Genomic DNA, 15,237 nt, shown 5'->3' on the forward strand with positions numbered 1-15,237 from the left:
GACCTCAAAGTCCACCTCCACAGTGACACACTTCCTCTAACAAGGCCATACCTACTTTAATAAAGCCACACCTCCTAACAGTGCCACTCCCTTTAGGGGCCATTTTCTTTCAAACCACAAGTTGGCACCCAACGTTCGTGGTATGAATTCACAAAAAAGCTGCTTGCCTGTGGCCTTGCGTGCCCAGCTCAGGCAGGAGCTCCATTAGGAGCTAGGCCGATTGTGGTGGTGCAGGCCCATTGGATTTACTGAAGGAGGCAGAGGCAGGAGGATCCCCAATTTGAGGCCAGCCTAGGAGGCTTGATAAGGAGAAGTTTCGCCCAGGAACAAACTACAAACAGTGGCGGTGGAACTATGGAGGCAGCGGCTGCTGCTGAGTTGCTGGTTTCTTCTCATTGTGTTGGTGACTGAGGTGATACCGCTACCTGGGATGAAGGGTTTATTTACTGCTGCTTGTTCAGAGAAGAATTGCCAGGACCCTCGTGTTACAAGAAAGCATTGGCAAAGGCCAGTTTGGAAAAGTTTGGCAAGACAAATCATGGGGAGAAATTGCTGTGAAGATTTTCTCTTCTAGGGAAGAATGTTCATGGTTCCGAGAGACAGACATTTATCAGACTGTGATTAGTCCAAACCACAGAGGAGGCAAAAAAAAAAAGTCTTCAGGGAACCATGACCACACCTAACAGTGACTTCGAAATCTTCAAAAAGATGATAGGATCCCACAACGATGATTCCACATGGACTATGGTAAAGCCATTAAGCCGATTAACACCACGGAAAGATTGACTCTGGACTACAAACTACTCAGGACAACTTTGAGATGGCTAGCTGAGATGATCCAGCCTGACAGACTCCTCTAGCAAGGACTTGAAACAAGCCCTGCACTTTCTCATTATGCAGTGACTGGACAAATGATACAGGACTTGACAATTAACCCCAAAATTTTCTTTTCAGGATCCCCTAAAGATGTCTTCACCCTCAGAAAGTAGGAAGTAATTTTAAGAACACGATGCCCACATTCCCAAGGGGTGGGGTGGGTGCTATTTTGTCGTTTAATGAGTTTTGGATATTGTCATTATTTACAATGGTTAGTTACAAGTTGTTAATTGTTAATGGTCAGGAAAAAAGCTTAACATGGAGATTAGATTCAGAGGTTTTTTTTAAAAAAAAAAGGAAAAAGAAGAGAATATAGATATGAGGTAGATCATTGACTCTACTCTGAGAAAAAAGATAAAGAAATAATAGGATAAATGGGTAGATCACTGAATCTACTCTAAAAAGAAAAAGGGGAAGATATAAAAATGACAAAAAGGAAGATTACTGAACCTATTATGAAAAGAAAAAAGAGAATATGAATATGATAAGATAAAAAGGTCAATTTTTGAATCTACTTTTAAAAAGGAACTACTTGTTTTAAATAGGGTAAGTAATGAAAATTTTTTGTCTGAGTTTATCAAATGTTACTGGACTGGACATTGCTAATATATATAATGGAGTTTTTATCTGAATCTGTCAAATGTTAATGGACTAGATATCATTAATGTAATTCTTGACTATGTATATTGTATATACTTATTGGATAGTTTTTCTTGTATTAGTTATAAGCTTTTTTTTAAAAATTTTAGACAAAAAAGGGGAAATGTGGTCATATTGTGTTCCCCGAAATATTGTGCATGCTAATAAACTTATCTGGGGTCAGAGACAGAACAGCCGCAATATTAAACATAGAGGTTAGGCAGTGGTAGCACACGCCTTTAATCCTAGCATTCCAGAGGCAGAAATCCCTTTGGATCTCTGTGAGTTCATGGCCACATTGGAAACAGCCAGGCATGGTGACACATGCTTTTAATCCCAAGAAATGAGCCTTTAATCCCAGGGAGTGATGGCAGAAAGCAGAAAGATATATAAGGCATGAAGACCACAAACTAGAAGCATTTGGCTGGTTAAGCTTTTAAGCTTCTAGCAGCAGTTCAGCTGAGATCCATTCGGATATGAGGACTCAGAGGCTTCCAGTCTGGGAAACAGGATCAGCTGAGAAGCTGGTAAGGTGAGGTAGCTGTGGCTTGTTCTGCTTCTCTGATCTTCCAGCATTCACCCCAATACCTGGCCCAGGTTTGATTTTATTAATAAGATCTGTTAAGATTCATGCTACATCTGATACATGCTACAACGTTGCCTTGCCAGATGAAAGCACATTTCTCCTGGTTGTCTTTATGGATGGTACTAAGAAAAAAAACCATTGAGCAATAGCTGTATACCAGGAGATACCAGGAGATGTACTAATTTGCCTTGTATGTCTAGATTTTGTACATATTTGCAGCCTAAAGCATATTTGGTTTTCCAGTTCATCACGTGGGAAGTTCTGGTTGGTACAAAAATCTTGAGAACCAGTGGCTGGGGGCGTACATGCCCACAGAAGAGGAGCTGGCTCACTGATGGTGTTGGTGCTGAGGTGAAAACTCGCACCCACATCTCCAGATTTATCAGAAAGCCAAGGGAGGGGTTTGCAGAGTGAGCCTGGGTGTGGTTATTTTCGGAGGGCTGGCACTCAGGAAAGCAACAAGATCTTGATTCCTGGGATGTTCTCCGCCCGCCTCCACTCTGACAGCCCTCGCAAGAACCAAACTGTGCCTCTCCATTCTAGAATGTGAAGAATGTTCCATAGCCTGATAGGCATGACGCAATGTGCAGGAAGGCAGGGAGGAGCTGCTTCCCAGGCCAGGGCTTTACAGCTCATGAGCTCTATGGAAGCAGGTGGCTGCCCATCCCATTTCCCTACCTCCTCACGGTTGCCTGGATACACGAAGTTGTGTTTTGCAGAGAGCCAGGTCTTGGGTCCCGGGTATGTCTAGAGGAGAGGAGAGGAGAGGCACTCTTCCACAGGGGCCCCGCCCAGCACTCACATTCCCTGGCCTCACAGCTCTGGAAGGATGGTGATATATGGCGATATTAAGAGGGCTTCTCTAGGGAGGAGACTTGGTCCTGGGGCAGGAAACATTTATTGATCTTGTGAATGAGATAACTGTTTGGCTTCATTGATATCTTCTTTCTTCCTTCTTTGCCTTCGTTTTCTATTTGATTTCTACTCTGATCCTTATTATTTTTATTCGATATTCTCCTTACTCTGGATTTAGTTTCTTTGCTTAGCCGCCCCGTTTGAGACTTTCTCTGTTCTTATCTTAGGATCTGACGGCATAATGGCCCCTTCGCACACTCTTTTGTGGCCTTGCCAGTTTTCATACGCCGTGTTTTGACTGCTTTCTGCTCAAACTGCTTTCTAATTTCTCTTGTGATTCCTCCCGTGTTCCCTGGGTTACTCAGGAAAGTTTTGATCGATTTGTTCTTGGGGATTTTCCAGGAGTGCCTCTTACTGGTCTCTAATTTAATTCCTTTGTTGTTAGAGAATATGCATGATTGATTTCAACCCTTTTAAATTGATCAACATTTGTATTTTGTCTCAAAATATGTTGTATTTTGATGGTTGATCCATATTTACTTGAAAAGAATATCTAGTCTGCTCATTTGGTGATGTGTTGTATAAATACCAATTAGATTGAGTTGATTAAAGGTTTTTTTTATTTTTTTTTTTATGAAATCTTCTGTTACATTACTACCTTTTTGTCTGTGTCTTCTGTTTGTCTCTGAGGGAGATTTTTTAGTCCCTTCAACTGATTACTCACTGAAAGCTAGACTTCTACTAAAGAATGCAAGAAGCACTGTGGCAGGATATACCTGCAGGCCAAGTCCGGAAGTATTTGGGACCGAGAGATAGGAGTTCCTTCTTAAAAAGTTGAGTGTGGACAAAGGCAATATAAACAAGAGTAAGTCAGTGTTTACAAGCATGCTTTAAACTTGTTGTGTGTGTGCATTGTGTGTGTACAAGGACACACATGCTGTGTCACTCACATGGAAGGAGGTCAGAGGACAACTGTGTACAGTCAGATCTGTCTTCTGCTTTTATGTGGGTTCTAGGGAGTAGACTAAGGCCACCAGGCTTGCATGGCAAGTGCTTTTACACACTGGACCACCTCTTGGACCCCATAAACATGTTTTAAGAAAGTATATATTCATTGCCATTGAATTGAAAACAGCTTCGAGGTTCCTCTGAAAATTAAGAATGGAACTACCATATGACCCAGGAAGCCTACTACCAAAGGTGTGCCTACTACACAGATGTGCCCAGGAGATGCACACTGTGGTATTGTCACCGTAGCCAGAGCCCAAGTGTCTATCACTGAACGAATGGCTAAAGACAAGGTATATATGTATTAGATTACAAAAAGGAACGAAGTCCTATAATTCATGACAATATGCTTGCAACTGCTAGCCACTATTTAGGTGACATAAGCCAGGCACAGAAGGACAAGTACTACCCAATGTCACACATATAAAATATAGACTTGTCCATCGAATAGGAATTGACGGTAGGATGGTGGTGGTTATCAATGGCTGAGGAGAACACATGGGGTTGAGAGGGATGGGAAAGGTTGATCAATGAGCACCGAGTCACTGTTAGATGGGAGGAGGACGTTGCGGTGTGCTATTATGCTGTAGGGTGACTGCCAGTAGTAATCACACACTGTGCACTTGAAAAAGCTTGGTGAGCCTTCTCCCATTCTGAGACCCACTCAAAGCCAGCAGCTTTCTGAGTCACTTGGTGAATAGTCCAGAATAACACACCTGAGGGAAGAATGTGCCGCCTCCAAATCCTAATGCCCACCAAGTGCCATGATTCTTTCTTGGTGGGAGGAGCCACATGCAGAAAAAAATTTTCTCTTTAGAAGGAATATCTTTTTGTCTTTTTTTTTTAATCACTGGATTCATCAACATTTTACTGAGGTAGAAGACCTCTGAATTTTGGTTGGATTTATTCCCCCCCTCTGGTTCACATATGATCACCATCAAGTCCAGATTCATTGCTGGGTTCCTGCTCAGTTGGTCTAATCAGCCTAATGCCATCTAGTACAAAAGATGACTATGATACCTTATGGAAGAGGCAGACAATCTAAGTCCCTGGAAAACAAATTATGAGGTAGGGATGGAGAATTAATACATGAGGTAGGACTGTAAAGTATATTGCTGGTTCTCCAGCTTGTAGCTTCTGGCGGTTCTTAGGGACAGGTATAGAGAAAAAGCTGCATATCAGATGTGCTAGTCTGTTCAGGAGTCCTCTGGTGCAGTTGGAGTCATGACTTGATTAAGTTTGTGATAATTGCCTTGTTAACGCAACCGTGGCCGGCCTCAGTGGAGGCCTTTGGGATCCATCTTTGGAAAACCACTAGGTGGCAGCATAGCTTCAGAGTTCTAGAGACACACTCCTAGGCGGACTCTGTGGTGCCTGCGCTTTCTCAAGGTGTAAAACGTGTGTAATGTTAGCATTTGTTTAACAAGCCTTTCGTGGGTTTAAATGCACTTGACAACATAAAGCACTTAGATTGGTGTCTGGTCCAGTGCTCCTGCATGTTGACCTGCCTTTACTGTTATTGCTGAGGTTGTTATTGGCGGTGATGTTGAGAGCATGTTCACCTGATGCTAGCGGAGGTGTTTGGTTTTATAATCTGCTTATGGGCGTCTGCAGTTTGGCATTTCCAAAGAACAATCTGCGAGTCTATCGGCTGCTGGAGTGTCGAGGAAGATGACTGGAGCTCTCTTTGCAGCCGTGGCATCTCCCTTTCCACTGGTGTCTTTTTTGAGATGGGGTACAATAGCTCCAGACACCTCAGTATCACTCTCTGTCCTGAACTTCAGCAACCCAGAACCACTGAGTTTACTTAGTCATTGAGTTTTAGCTGCCTAGCTAAGGGATAACTTGTTTTTTTTTGTTTGTTTGTTTTTTGTTTTTTTGAGACAGGGTTTCTCTGTGTAGTTTTGGTGCCTGTCCTGGTTCTCACTGGCCTTGAACTCACAGAAATCCACCTGGCTCTGCCTCCCGAGTGCTGGGATTAAAGACATGCACCACTACCGCCCCACAAGGTAGACATTATATTGAGAGGGAAATCACCCTTGAAATTTGGCCATTCCATGGGGCTGGGTAGGATGCCTGTCATGGGAATGGGGTGGTTCCGGTCTTGGTGACTAACTCTGTAGGAAAAGCAGCTTAGGAAAGGGAGAGGACAACTTGACACAGGGTTCTCACTTTGTAGTTCAGTCTGCCTTGAAGCGTTCCACCTCCCTGCCTCCCCTTCTCAAGAGCTAGGATTGTAGGCATACAGCTGGCTCTGGAAAGTTCTCAAAAGCAATGGTACCGTCCTCCTAATAAAGTAGACCTAACATTAAGCCCAGCCCGGGTGGCAACAGGGACCTCAGGTCTTCTGAAAGTAACAGAACTTGCTCTTTATTGTTGACATTTAAGAATACTTTGTGTGTGTGTGTGTGTGTGTGTGTGTGTGTGTGTGTGTGTGCTCACTTGTGAGTGTAGTTGAAAGGACTAGCAGGTATATATACATATTCTCCATCCTCCCACCTGGGAAGACCTTTTGTGTCTGATGGTGGAGCTCACACCAATCTGTGTCTACTATCTTATGCTCTTGCTATTTGTACACTATTTGTAAATAGTAGCAAAGTTTTGTGTATTTTAAAAGGCTCGCAAAAAATCATCTTTTACGGTTAATATTGATTGTGAATTTGACAGGATCTAAAAGTTACCTATGAGATAAGCCTCTGAGCATGTCTGTGAGGAAATCCTTAGATGTGGTTTGATGAAGAGGGAAGACCCACCTTAACTGGGCAGCACCATTCCATGGGCTGGGGTCCTGGACCGGATAAGAAAAGTGAGCTGAGCACCAGCATTCATGCCCCTTGGCTTCCTGATTGCACAGTTAATGTGACCAGCTATAACTAGAGTTTTCCTGCCTGGCCCACAGTCAGGACAAATCTCTCTCACCTGCCAGTCCCACAGCCGCTCAGACCCAACCAAGTAAACACAGAGACTTATATTGCTTACAAACTGTATGGCCGTGGCAGGCTTCTTGCTAACTGTTCTTATAGCTTAAATTAATCCATTTCCATAAATCTATACCTTGCCATGTGACTGGTGGCTTATCAGCATCTTCACATGCTGCTTGTCATGGCGGCAGCTGGCAGTGACTCCCTCTGCCTTCCTGTTTTCTCTGTTCTCCTCTTTGTTAGTCCCGCCTATACTTCCTGCCTGGCCACTGGCCAACCAGTGTTTTATTTATTGACCAATAAGAGCACTTGACATACAGACCATCCCACAGCAACCAGCTGCCTCACACTTCTGCCACCATGGCTCTTCCCTGCCACAATGGACGGTAACCTTTGAACTGTGAGCCGTAATAAACCCCTCCTGCCTTCAGTTGCTTTTGTTAGGTGTGTTATTATGGTAACAAGAAAAGTGACCAGCTCAGACCTAAAAACGATTATTTGTGCTTTCTGTGTCTACTTTTTGCTGATTAGAATTTTCATGTCTCTGTAAGAGCCAATTTGTTGCCTTTTTTTAAAAAAAGTCATGATAAGAACACTTAACATGAGATCAACACTTTAAACACATGACTATCTTCCATGTGTTAGGACAGCAATTTCTTGTGTGTGTAAGTGAATGTGATGTAAGTGTATGTAGTGTACATGCATGTGTGGGCAGTGAACTTGGAGGGAGGCTGGTAGAATTCAAGCCCTAGGGATGCCCTTCCTTATTTTAAATCTGCTGAGAACAATGTATATTTGGCAATGTTTGTTTAGAACACTGTTTAGTCCATTTGATGTAATGCCACTTAACTCTAATGTTCTACTAGACTCTGTTGGGGTGACCTGTCTATTTGTGAGAATGGGGTATTGACGTCACCCACTATTTCTGTGTTGGAATTAGTCTGTGGCTTTATCTCTAGTGGTGTTTTTCTGATGGAACTGGTTGTACTTGCATTTGAGGCCTGTAGGTTCATAATCCTAATAGCTTCTTCATGGATAGTTCCCTGAATTAGTAGGAAGTGATCTTTGTGTCTTCTGACTAGTTTATTATGTCAGATATTTAACACACAACTTGTTTTCATTGAAAGCATAATATTCCACCCCTAGTATCTCATGTGTCTTTATTGAATCCCATTTTAATATCCTGCATTGACTTCCTTATTTCATTTAACTGTTCACTTGAATCAATTCAGGCATTTTTTAAATGCTCTCTTCCACTTCTTTGAACATATTTAACATCGTTTTGCTGAATTCATTGTCAGGCATTTCATTTAAGTCATATTTAGTCAGGGATCGTTACTCTGGAACTGGTAGATTTGGGAGGAGACATGCTGTCTTGGTTTTTCATGTTACTGACATTTTTGCATCGGGACTTGTACATTAGGAGTTAAATCTGCGGTTGAAGTTTTTAAAAGTTAATTTTTAAGTCGCCTTTTCTTTTTTCATTGGAAATGTCTGCAGTCATCTAGAGGGACTAGGTTGAGACAACATTTTCTCCCGTTAGACTGTTGTTCATGAGGGCAGTTTCTCCAGTCCTCTTCATGCATGAACACTGTATGAAGCGATAGTCCCTATCCAGAGTAGGTCCACTATGTAAACAGTGACAGTCAACTGTAAATCATCAGCCCTTAAGTAAAGAGACATGGATAGTACCATGTGTACTCTCCATAGAGGTAGCTTTTGCCACCGTGGATGTTACGTTGAACCAGCATAAATAACAGTATATTAATTACTGTGGCTATAGAGAGGGTAACCACAGGATGAGGGGAACGAGGGAATTTGGCTAACGGTAGATTAAAGAGGGGAAGGTAAGAACATAGATTAGGTAATGTCAAACAGTCTGGTGCCTCGGGAATCTGAGGCACAGAAGGCTTGTAAACAAGGCCAGACTGTATTCTTCTGGAGAGGAATAAATAAGTTAGAGGAAATAGTTAGGAAGGGGTAAAAAGCAACATGGAGCAGAACTGAGTGGGGCTGAGCTGGCTTGCTAAGATGGCATTGGGTGTTTAAAAGATATAAAGGGAGAGAGCTGGGTAGAGATGAAGACAGGAAAATTGACTGGCCCGATTGCTGGCTTTGGTTTGGATTGTTTCTCATTCCCGTTTCAGGTCCTGGAATGCTGGGAGTTCAGCAAAGCCCTGATCCTTCACACCTTGAGCCTTCCTTTGGAGGATCCATCACCAATGTTATCCAGGTCTGTGGAGAGTGTCTCACCGGTGGAGTCTCAGATCTGGCCACACCTCAGTGAACTGCTCTTATTTTCTGTTCTTGCAGTGTAGACTAACCAGTCTACACTGTTGTCTAACTACAGTTGTCTAACTCTGCTGTTTTGTGTTTTTTTTTTCCTTTTACCCCCCCCCCCCCTCCACCTTGGTACTTAATTTCTTGTGTGATTTGAATCTGTATAACTGTGAGCTCCTCGGAACCACTCTTCAGTTAAGCTTTTGGAACGGGCTTCTCATGAACGTTTCCTTGTGAAAATCATTAGAGAGGAGCTTTGCCACAGCGGCTGTGGGGTCAAGAGTCAGCACACGATGCCCGTTTTCTGGACTCACTCTTCTGGGTGGAGTTCCCGCAGCATGGGCGGGTGGATTCAGTTTCTCCACTGTCTCAGGGAGTGGCCTGCAGGTTGGCAGTTACCACACATGGCCTCAGACAGATGCTGAGCTTTTTTTGGCATACCCCCTTTGATGGAGCAGTAATCCTTCCAGCTTTTGGTAAGAGCTATTTCTATAGTTCCCCTGCTTCACACAGGCTCAGGGGTCTTGCTATTCTACTATCTGAGGGGAAATGGAAGGTCCAGTTCCAGCTCTGAGGGCCTCCAGGGTCCCGAGGCATCTGCTCTCACCTTGTTTCTGCCTCCAAGGGTTTTCCCTTTCTTTCTTTAAAGTTAAATATATTAACTTACGTCTTTCATATTTCATCCTACCCTGTCCTTGAGGGATTTAGTTTATTGCCTGACAGGCTCACCTAGGCTATACATCTTCTGTGTGTAGAGGATTATGGACCCTCACCACTGTAGCTCCGTTCTCTAACTGCTTACACAGGCAGCCTTTGTTCCATTCTGCTTCAAGGTGGCCTCACTGCGTGAGTCTGTCAGGTGTGGCTTCTTCTGGGGCCTCAGCTTCTTCATCTGTGAGAAGGAGACAGTGGTAGTCTCTTCCCTGTGGGAGTGCTGCCTCTGAGAATGAAGCAAGACAGAAGCACAGGTGCTCAGACCAGAGCCGAGCTCGCACGGTCCACTCAGTGACTGTGGTTATTATCCTTTGAGCTTCAAGTTCCTTCTTCTAAGGCTGGCTCTGGGCTAGATGTGGTGGTGCACACGTTTAATCCCAGCACTCGGGAGGCAGAGGCAGAGGCAGAGGCAGAGGCAGAGGCAGAGGCAGAGGCAGAGGCAGAGGCAGAGGCAGAGGCAGAGGCAGAGGCAGAGGCAGAGGCAGAGGCAGAGGCAGAGGCAGAGGCAGAGGCAGAGGCAGAGGCAGAGGCAGGTGGATCTCTGAGTTCTAGACCAGCCTGGTCTACAGAGCGAGATCCAGGACAGCAAGGGCTACACAGAGAAACCCTGTCTCAAAAACAAAACAAAAGCTGGGCGGTGGTGGCGCACGCCTTTAATCCCAGCACTCGGGAGGCAGAGCCAGGCGGATCTCTGTGAGTTCGAGGCCAGCCTGGGCTACCAAGTGAGTTCCAGGAAAGGCACAAAGCTACACAGAGAAACCCTGTCTCAAAAAACAAAAAAAAAAAACAAAAAAACAAAAAAACAAAAACACCAACCAAACAACCAAACAAAATGGCCCTTCACTAACAACAGTGTTGTTTTAAATCTAGAAAGGGTTTTAAAGACTACATTTTCTAGGCTGAGTGCTTTCTGAAAGTTCAAAGGTTCTTTACTTCAGTAGGAAGTAAACTTTAGCCAAGCTAGAAACTCAGCAGTCTGGGCGTAATGGTTTCTGGGTCGTCAAGGTTTTCTTCCACACATGACACTGCTTCCAGCCTCGCTACCCAACCTTTAGCCATTATATTCCTTCTCTAATGACTCATCAGGAACTCTCTGGAGGTGGCAGAGTCAGCACTCAGTAGCACCCAAGCTTCCTTTTCGTGACTTGTTTCCTCAATGTTTTGTCACCCATCCCTAGGTGTTTGCTGAAGCCACCTAGTAGAGTTTTATTTAGAGCTCTAGGTACAGGCCAGTGGTAGTCTACTTGATTAGTGTGCAGAAAACCACCAGCTTAAGCTCCAGTGCCACCTCGGTCAAAAGGCAAAACAAAACAAAACACCAAAGGAAGAGAAGTGAATGAGTATATAATAAATTTCCCTCCCGAACTATACATGTATGTTGACCTCTGTAGTTCCATGGAAGTGGGGACCATGTAGCTTCTACAAAGGCAATATAGATGTTACAGAAAGCCTTTTTTTTTTTTTTTTTTTTTATCTCCACCTACAGTGGTCCCTTCCTCCCTTTATGCAGAATCTTGTCTTTAGGATGGTCAAATGTTTACTTAAGAAAAAGATTTAGACAAGGTTTGTCTCACGCTCCTTGGGCTGTGAAAAAGATTAAGTTTACATGCAACAACACCATCAAAGCATGCACACAAAGCTAAAATCGCACAATGCCATCTTCACATAAACATTGCCATCATGCATCCACTGAGGCCAGGGATGGAGTCTTTGTGGTGCTAAGTGGCTCAGTAGAGGCTTGAAATCAAGACACTTGAGACCCTTTCTTTATTTCTATGTATGTTTATATTGCTCAAGGAGACTTAAAGTACTATCAGTCAAATGCTGTAGAGTGGACAGTGTAGATTGTCTGACATTGATTTGATTGGCTATTATTTTTATAAAGATTCTTTCTCAGATATTCTGTACCATGTCAATCTGTTAACGTTATCACTTTATACAGTACCAAAGAAGTATGTATTTGCTTATATTTTGAAATAGCCCATTTTTTCCTGGTCTTTCTTGGTAGTATGCTCAGTAAGTGGCTACTGGAAGCTGAGAAGAATGTGACTCAACAATTCGCTTTGTGGGCATTCCCCAACTCTTGTTGAGACTTGCCTTGCTGTCTAGATTTCCCAAGTACTGTAGCTTGTTTTATTAAGTATATTTTCTGTGCTGAGATTCCTTTTCCATTTTTTTTATTTACTAATCTGTTTCCTAAGGTATGGTTTGAGAATAATCAACAGCACAGCATAGAATAAAAGACAACTTTGGTACAACAGCGAAACATTCCCACTATGACCAGCTCAGCAGATGCTCAGCTCTGCTCTCCACTGCGGCGCTGGCCACAGCTCTCCTCATCTAGGAAACTGATTAAGCTGAGAGCCAGTGAGAGGATGAGCTGTTGGTGCCCAATATGCCTTGAAGTTCTAGATTTTCAACTTGTGCAATAAATACTACATCGCCTTAGGTCTGATTTCCCCACTCAGCCTTGTCATGAAGGAAAAGCTCTTTGATATGGAGTGCTTCAGATACAGTCTACTATTAAGCGCCGGTGTGTAACACATTCTCCTCTGTGGTTGAACACCTCTCACTTAGTTAACATCTACTCATTTGGCGCCTACTGTGTACAAGGTGTCAGCTCTTGAACTGCTATAAAGAACTGTAGAAAGATTGCTGGACTGCAACTCAGGGCAAAATAATGGTAAGTAATGATGGGTAATAGTTATTATAGGCACAGCTTTGTTCTAAACACTGCATTTAACCTGCACAAAAATCCTCCCAGGCAGGTACCGTCACACCCCCATTTTACTGCAGTAGAAACTGACGCACAGAGAGCGTCTGTATTTTCTCAAGGCCAGAGAGTTTGTTGGGGGCATAGTTGGGTTTCAGATCAGGTTCGCACCTCACTTGTGTTCTAGGATCGGCTGTTCCCTCCTCCACCTTAGTTGGCTTCTATGCTGAGTGACCCACGGTTTCCCTTGTGTCCTAATCCACCATAAATTTGTTCTCACCTGCCAGGCCCCTCAGATAGACGAGGAGGGTCTGTGTGTGTTCACTGTCAGGGGGAGACAAAGAAGGCTGCTGAAGCCTGGCTCCATGCCGGGTGCAGGGGAGCTCACTAGCATTTGCTTTATTCTGCAGATACTTCGTGGGTACATAGTATATAGCTAAGCGGGTGACTGGAAAACAGGCAAGCTTAGAATCCTCTGGAACACATACATAGTAAAGAATCACAAAACAGGGAAGCAACGTGAAACTGAATAAAAACGAAGATTAAAAAAAAAAAAAAGTAGTTCCATGCCTGTAAGGATGAGCAGATGGTAGCCATAGAAGACCGGATCATATAAGGGCCCAGCCAAGGCTGGAGAGCATAGCGGAGAATCCAGGAGAACAGTGGGCTTGGAACATCAGGGCTGGTCTCACCAGCGAGTTGTAAGAGGGGGCTCTAGAAATGCACCATCTAACCACCTAACAGGTGCTATTTTATATGATGTGAAGCTTTCGATACAGTCGAGCTGGACTGGAAGGAACGCTGAAAAACCGGAGGGTTCTATTTACATAGAACACTCACCTAACTGTGTGTGTGCATTTGTTGTTAACAATAGTCGCCACCGCGGAGAGAAAAGGGTGTGGACCACAGGAAGGCAGGGCGGAGGCAGCAGGTCACACAGACCCGCCCCTGGCCAGCTTCGGGAGCTCTAGGTCCCAGCCTGCCCTGGCCCCTGTGAGCGGCTCATGAATCCCGCTAGTCATCTGGGGTCTGGAGTTTGGGATGCCAAGGAGAGCCAGGCGATCGCCATCCATGACAGGCTCGATTAGGCTCAGGCAGCTCCGGGATGGGTGGGTGGGGACCCCTGACTCACTGCTGCCCTCTTGCTGGATGCATAGGTGAGCATCAGCAGCTCCGCCCCGGGGGCGGGGGTCTGCCCTGGAGTTGCAGGCAGTGGGTGAAAAGGGGATTTCTGGCGTCCTGGGGCCAACAGTGTGCTGGGCCTGAGTCTGAGAGATAAGGAAGGAAAGTGTTTACTAGGAGGAGCTTAGGAGGAAAGACTGGTTTTGTAGAAGGAGATCTTCCACCTCAACCTTAGGCTGACAAGCTCGGTGCATTCTGGCCCTGGGCTGAGGTGAGTGCCGTCTCTGCACTGAAGCATGTAGTCCCTGGACCAGTGGATGAGATAATGCGATGTGTCTCGCTTTCCTGCTATGTGTCCCTATCCTCCCTGCTTCCGCCCCCGTCCCCCTCACCACGGCTAATTTGTTGTTTGCTTAGTCTCTCTCATGTTTACTAGGGTGCTTCCTCCATGAGAGGGCACACCCTACTGGTGGCCTTGACCATTTATTTCTCTTACTGTCTCTAGGCAGGGTTGTACTCCGTAGTAGCCATTGCTTAGTAACTTGTTGGATTAACGCCCCAGGTCATCCTTAGGGTTTCTCTCACTCTACACAGAGGGTTCTGCAAATGTTCATTACAGTAAGAAGAAATAAGGAGGGGAATGTGAAATGCTATGGCTCCCTGTTCAAGAGTCTGGGTCCACCACGGAGTGCCCTTTGACCTTTGGAAATGCATTCAGCCTCTCAGAACCTCAAGTTCTTTGTATGTAAGTTGGCAATGATAATAGTGCCCCATAGAGTGCTTGTTAGAATATGAATGCCCCAGTGGAGTTGGTCCCTATATTAGGCAGCATTCCCTAAAGGAACAGAACTGACATCATATATATGTGTGTGTTTGTGTGTATGTATATATATATATATATATATATATATATATATATACACATATAATATATATAATAAATCTATATAAACCACATATTATATATAATATATAGGGAATATATAACATATAATAAACACACACACACACACACACACATATATATAATTTATTAGAGTGGCCTATAGGCTGTGTTCTGGGTAGTTCGACAATGACTGGGTAGTTCGATAATGACAGAAAGGCCAGGAATCTAATAACTGCTCAGCCCATGAGACAGAATGTCTCAGCAGTCCCAATCTGGTGCTGTAGTCTTAGGGACTTCCCAGAGAGCTGCTGATCTTCAGTCTACATTGGAATCCCTAAGAAATTGGTTCTAATACCAGTGAGGGAACGCCTCAGTAGCAGAGTAGATGAACTTGCCAGGGAGAGGGAGGGCGAGCAGGCAAAAGCAGAAGCCTCCTCTCCATTGTTCAGGTGGGCTGCCACCAGCAGGCGTGGCCCAGATTTAGAGTGGGTCTTCTCACCTCACATGATCCAATCAAGAAATTCCCTCACAGGTATGACCAACTGCTTGGGTTTTAATGACTTGAACTAGTCTTGATCACCCTGAAGGCCTGACCTCTGAACTTTACACTGAACTAAGTCCTACCTCTTTGATTTTG

General features: G+C 44.3%; 1 long non-coding RNA gene across 1 annotated transcript; it reads left to right on the top strand.

The window, feature by feature from the left end:
• The first annotated feature begins 650 nt into the window (after positions 1 to 650).
• LOC143269497 (uncharacterized) lies at positions 651 to 9,249 on the top strand. The gene is made up of 2 exons (XR_013045925.1): positions 651 to 1,422; positions 9,033 to 9,249. It is a non-coding gene; the product is annotated as an uncharacterized LOC143269497 (long non-coding RNA).
• The last annotated feature ends 5,988 nt before the right edge of the window (positions 9,250 to 15,237 follow it).

The sequence above is a fragment of the Peromyscus maniculatus genome, chromosome 19, assembly GCF_049852395.1.
Source record: "Peromyscus maniculatus bairdii isolate BWxNUB_F1_BW_parent chromosome 19, HU_Pman_BW_mat_3.1, whole genome shotgun sequence".
Classification (NCBI taxonomy): domain Eukaryota; kingdom Metazoa; phylum Chordata; class Mammalia; order Rodentia; family Cricetidae; genus Peromyscus; species Peromyscus maniculatus.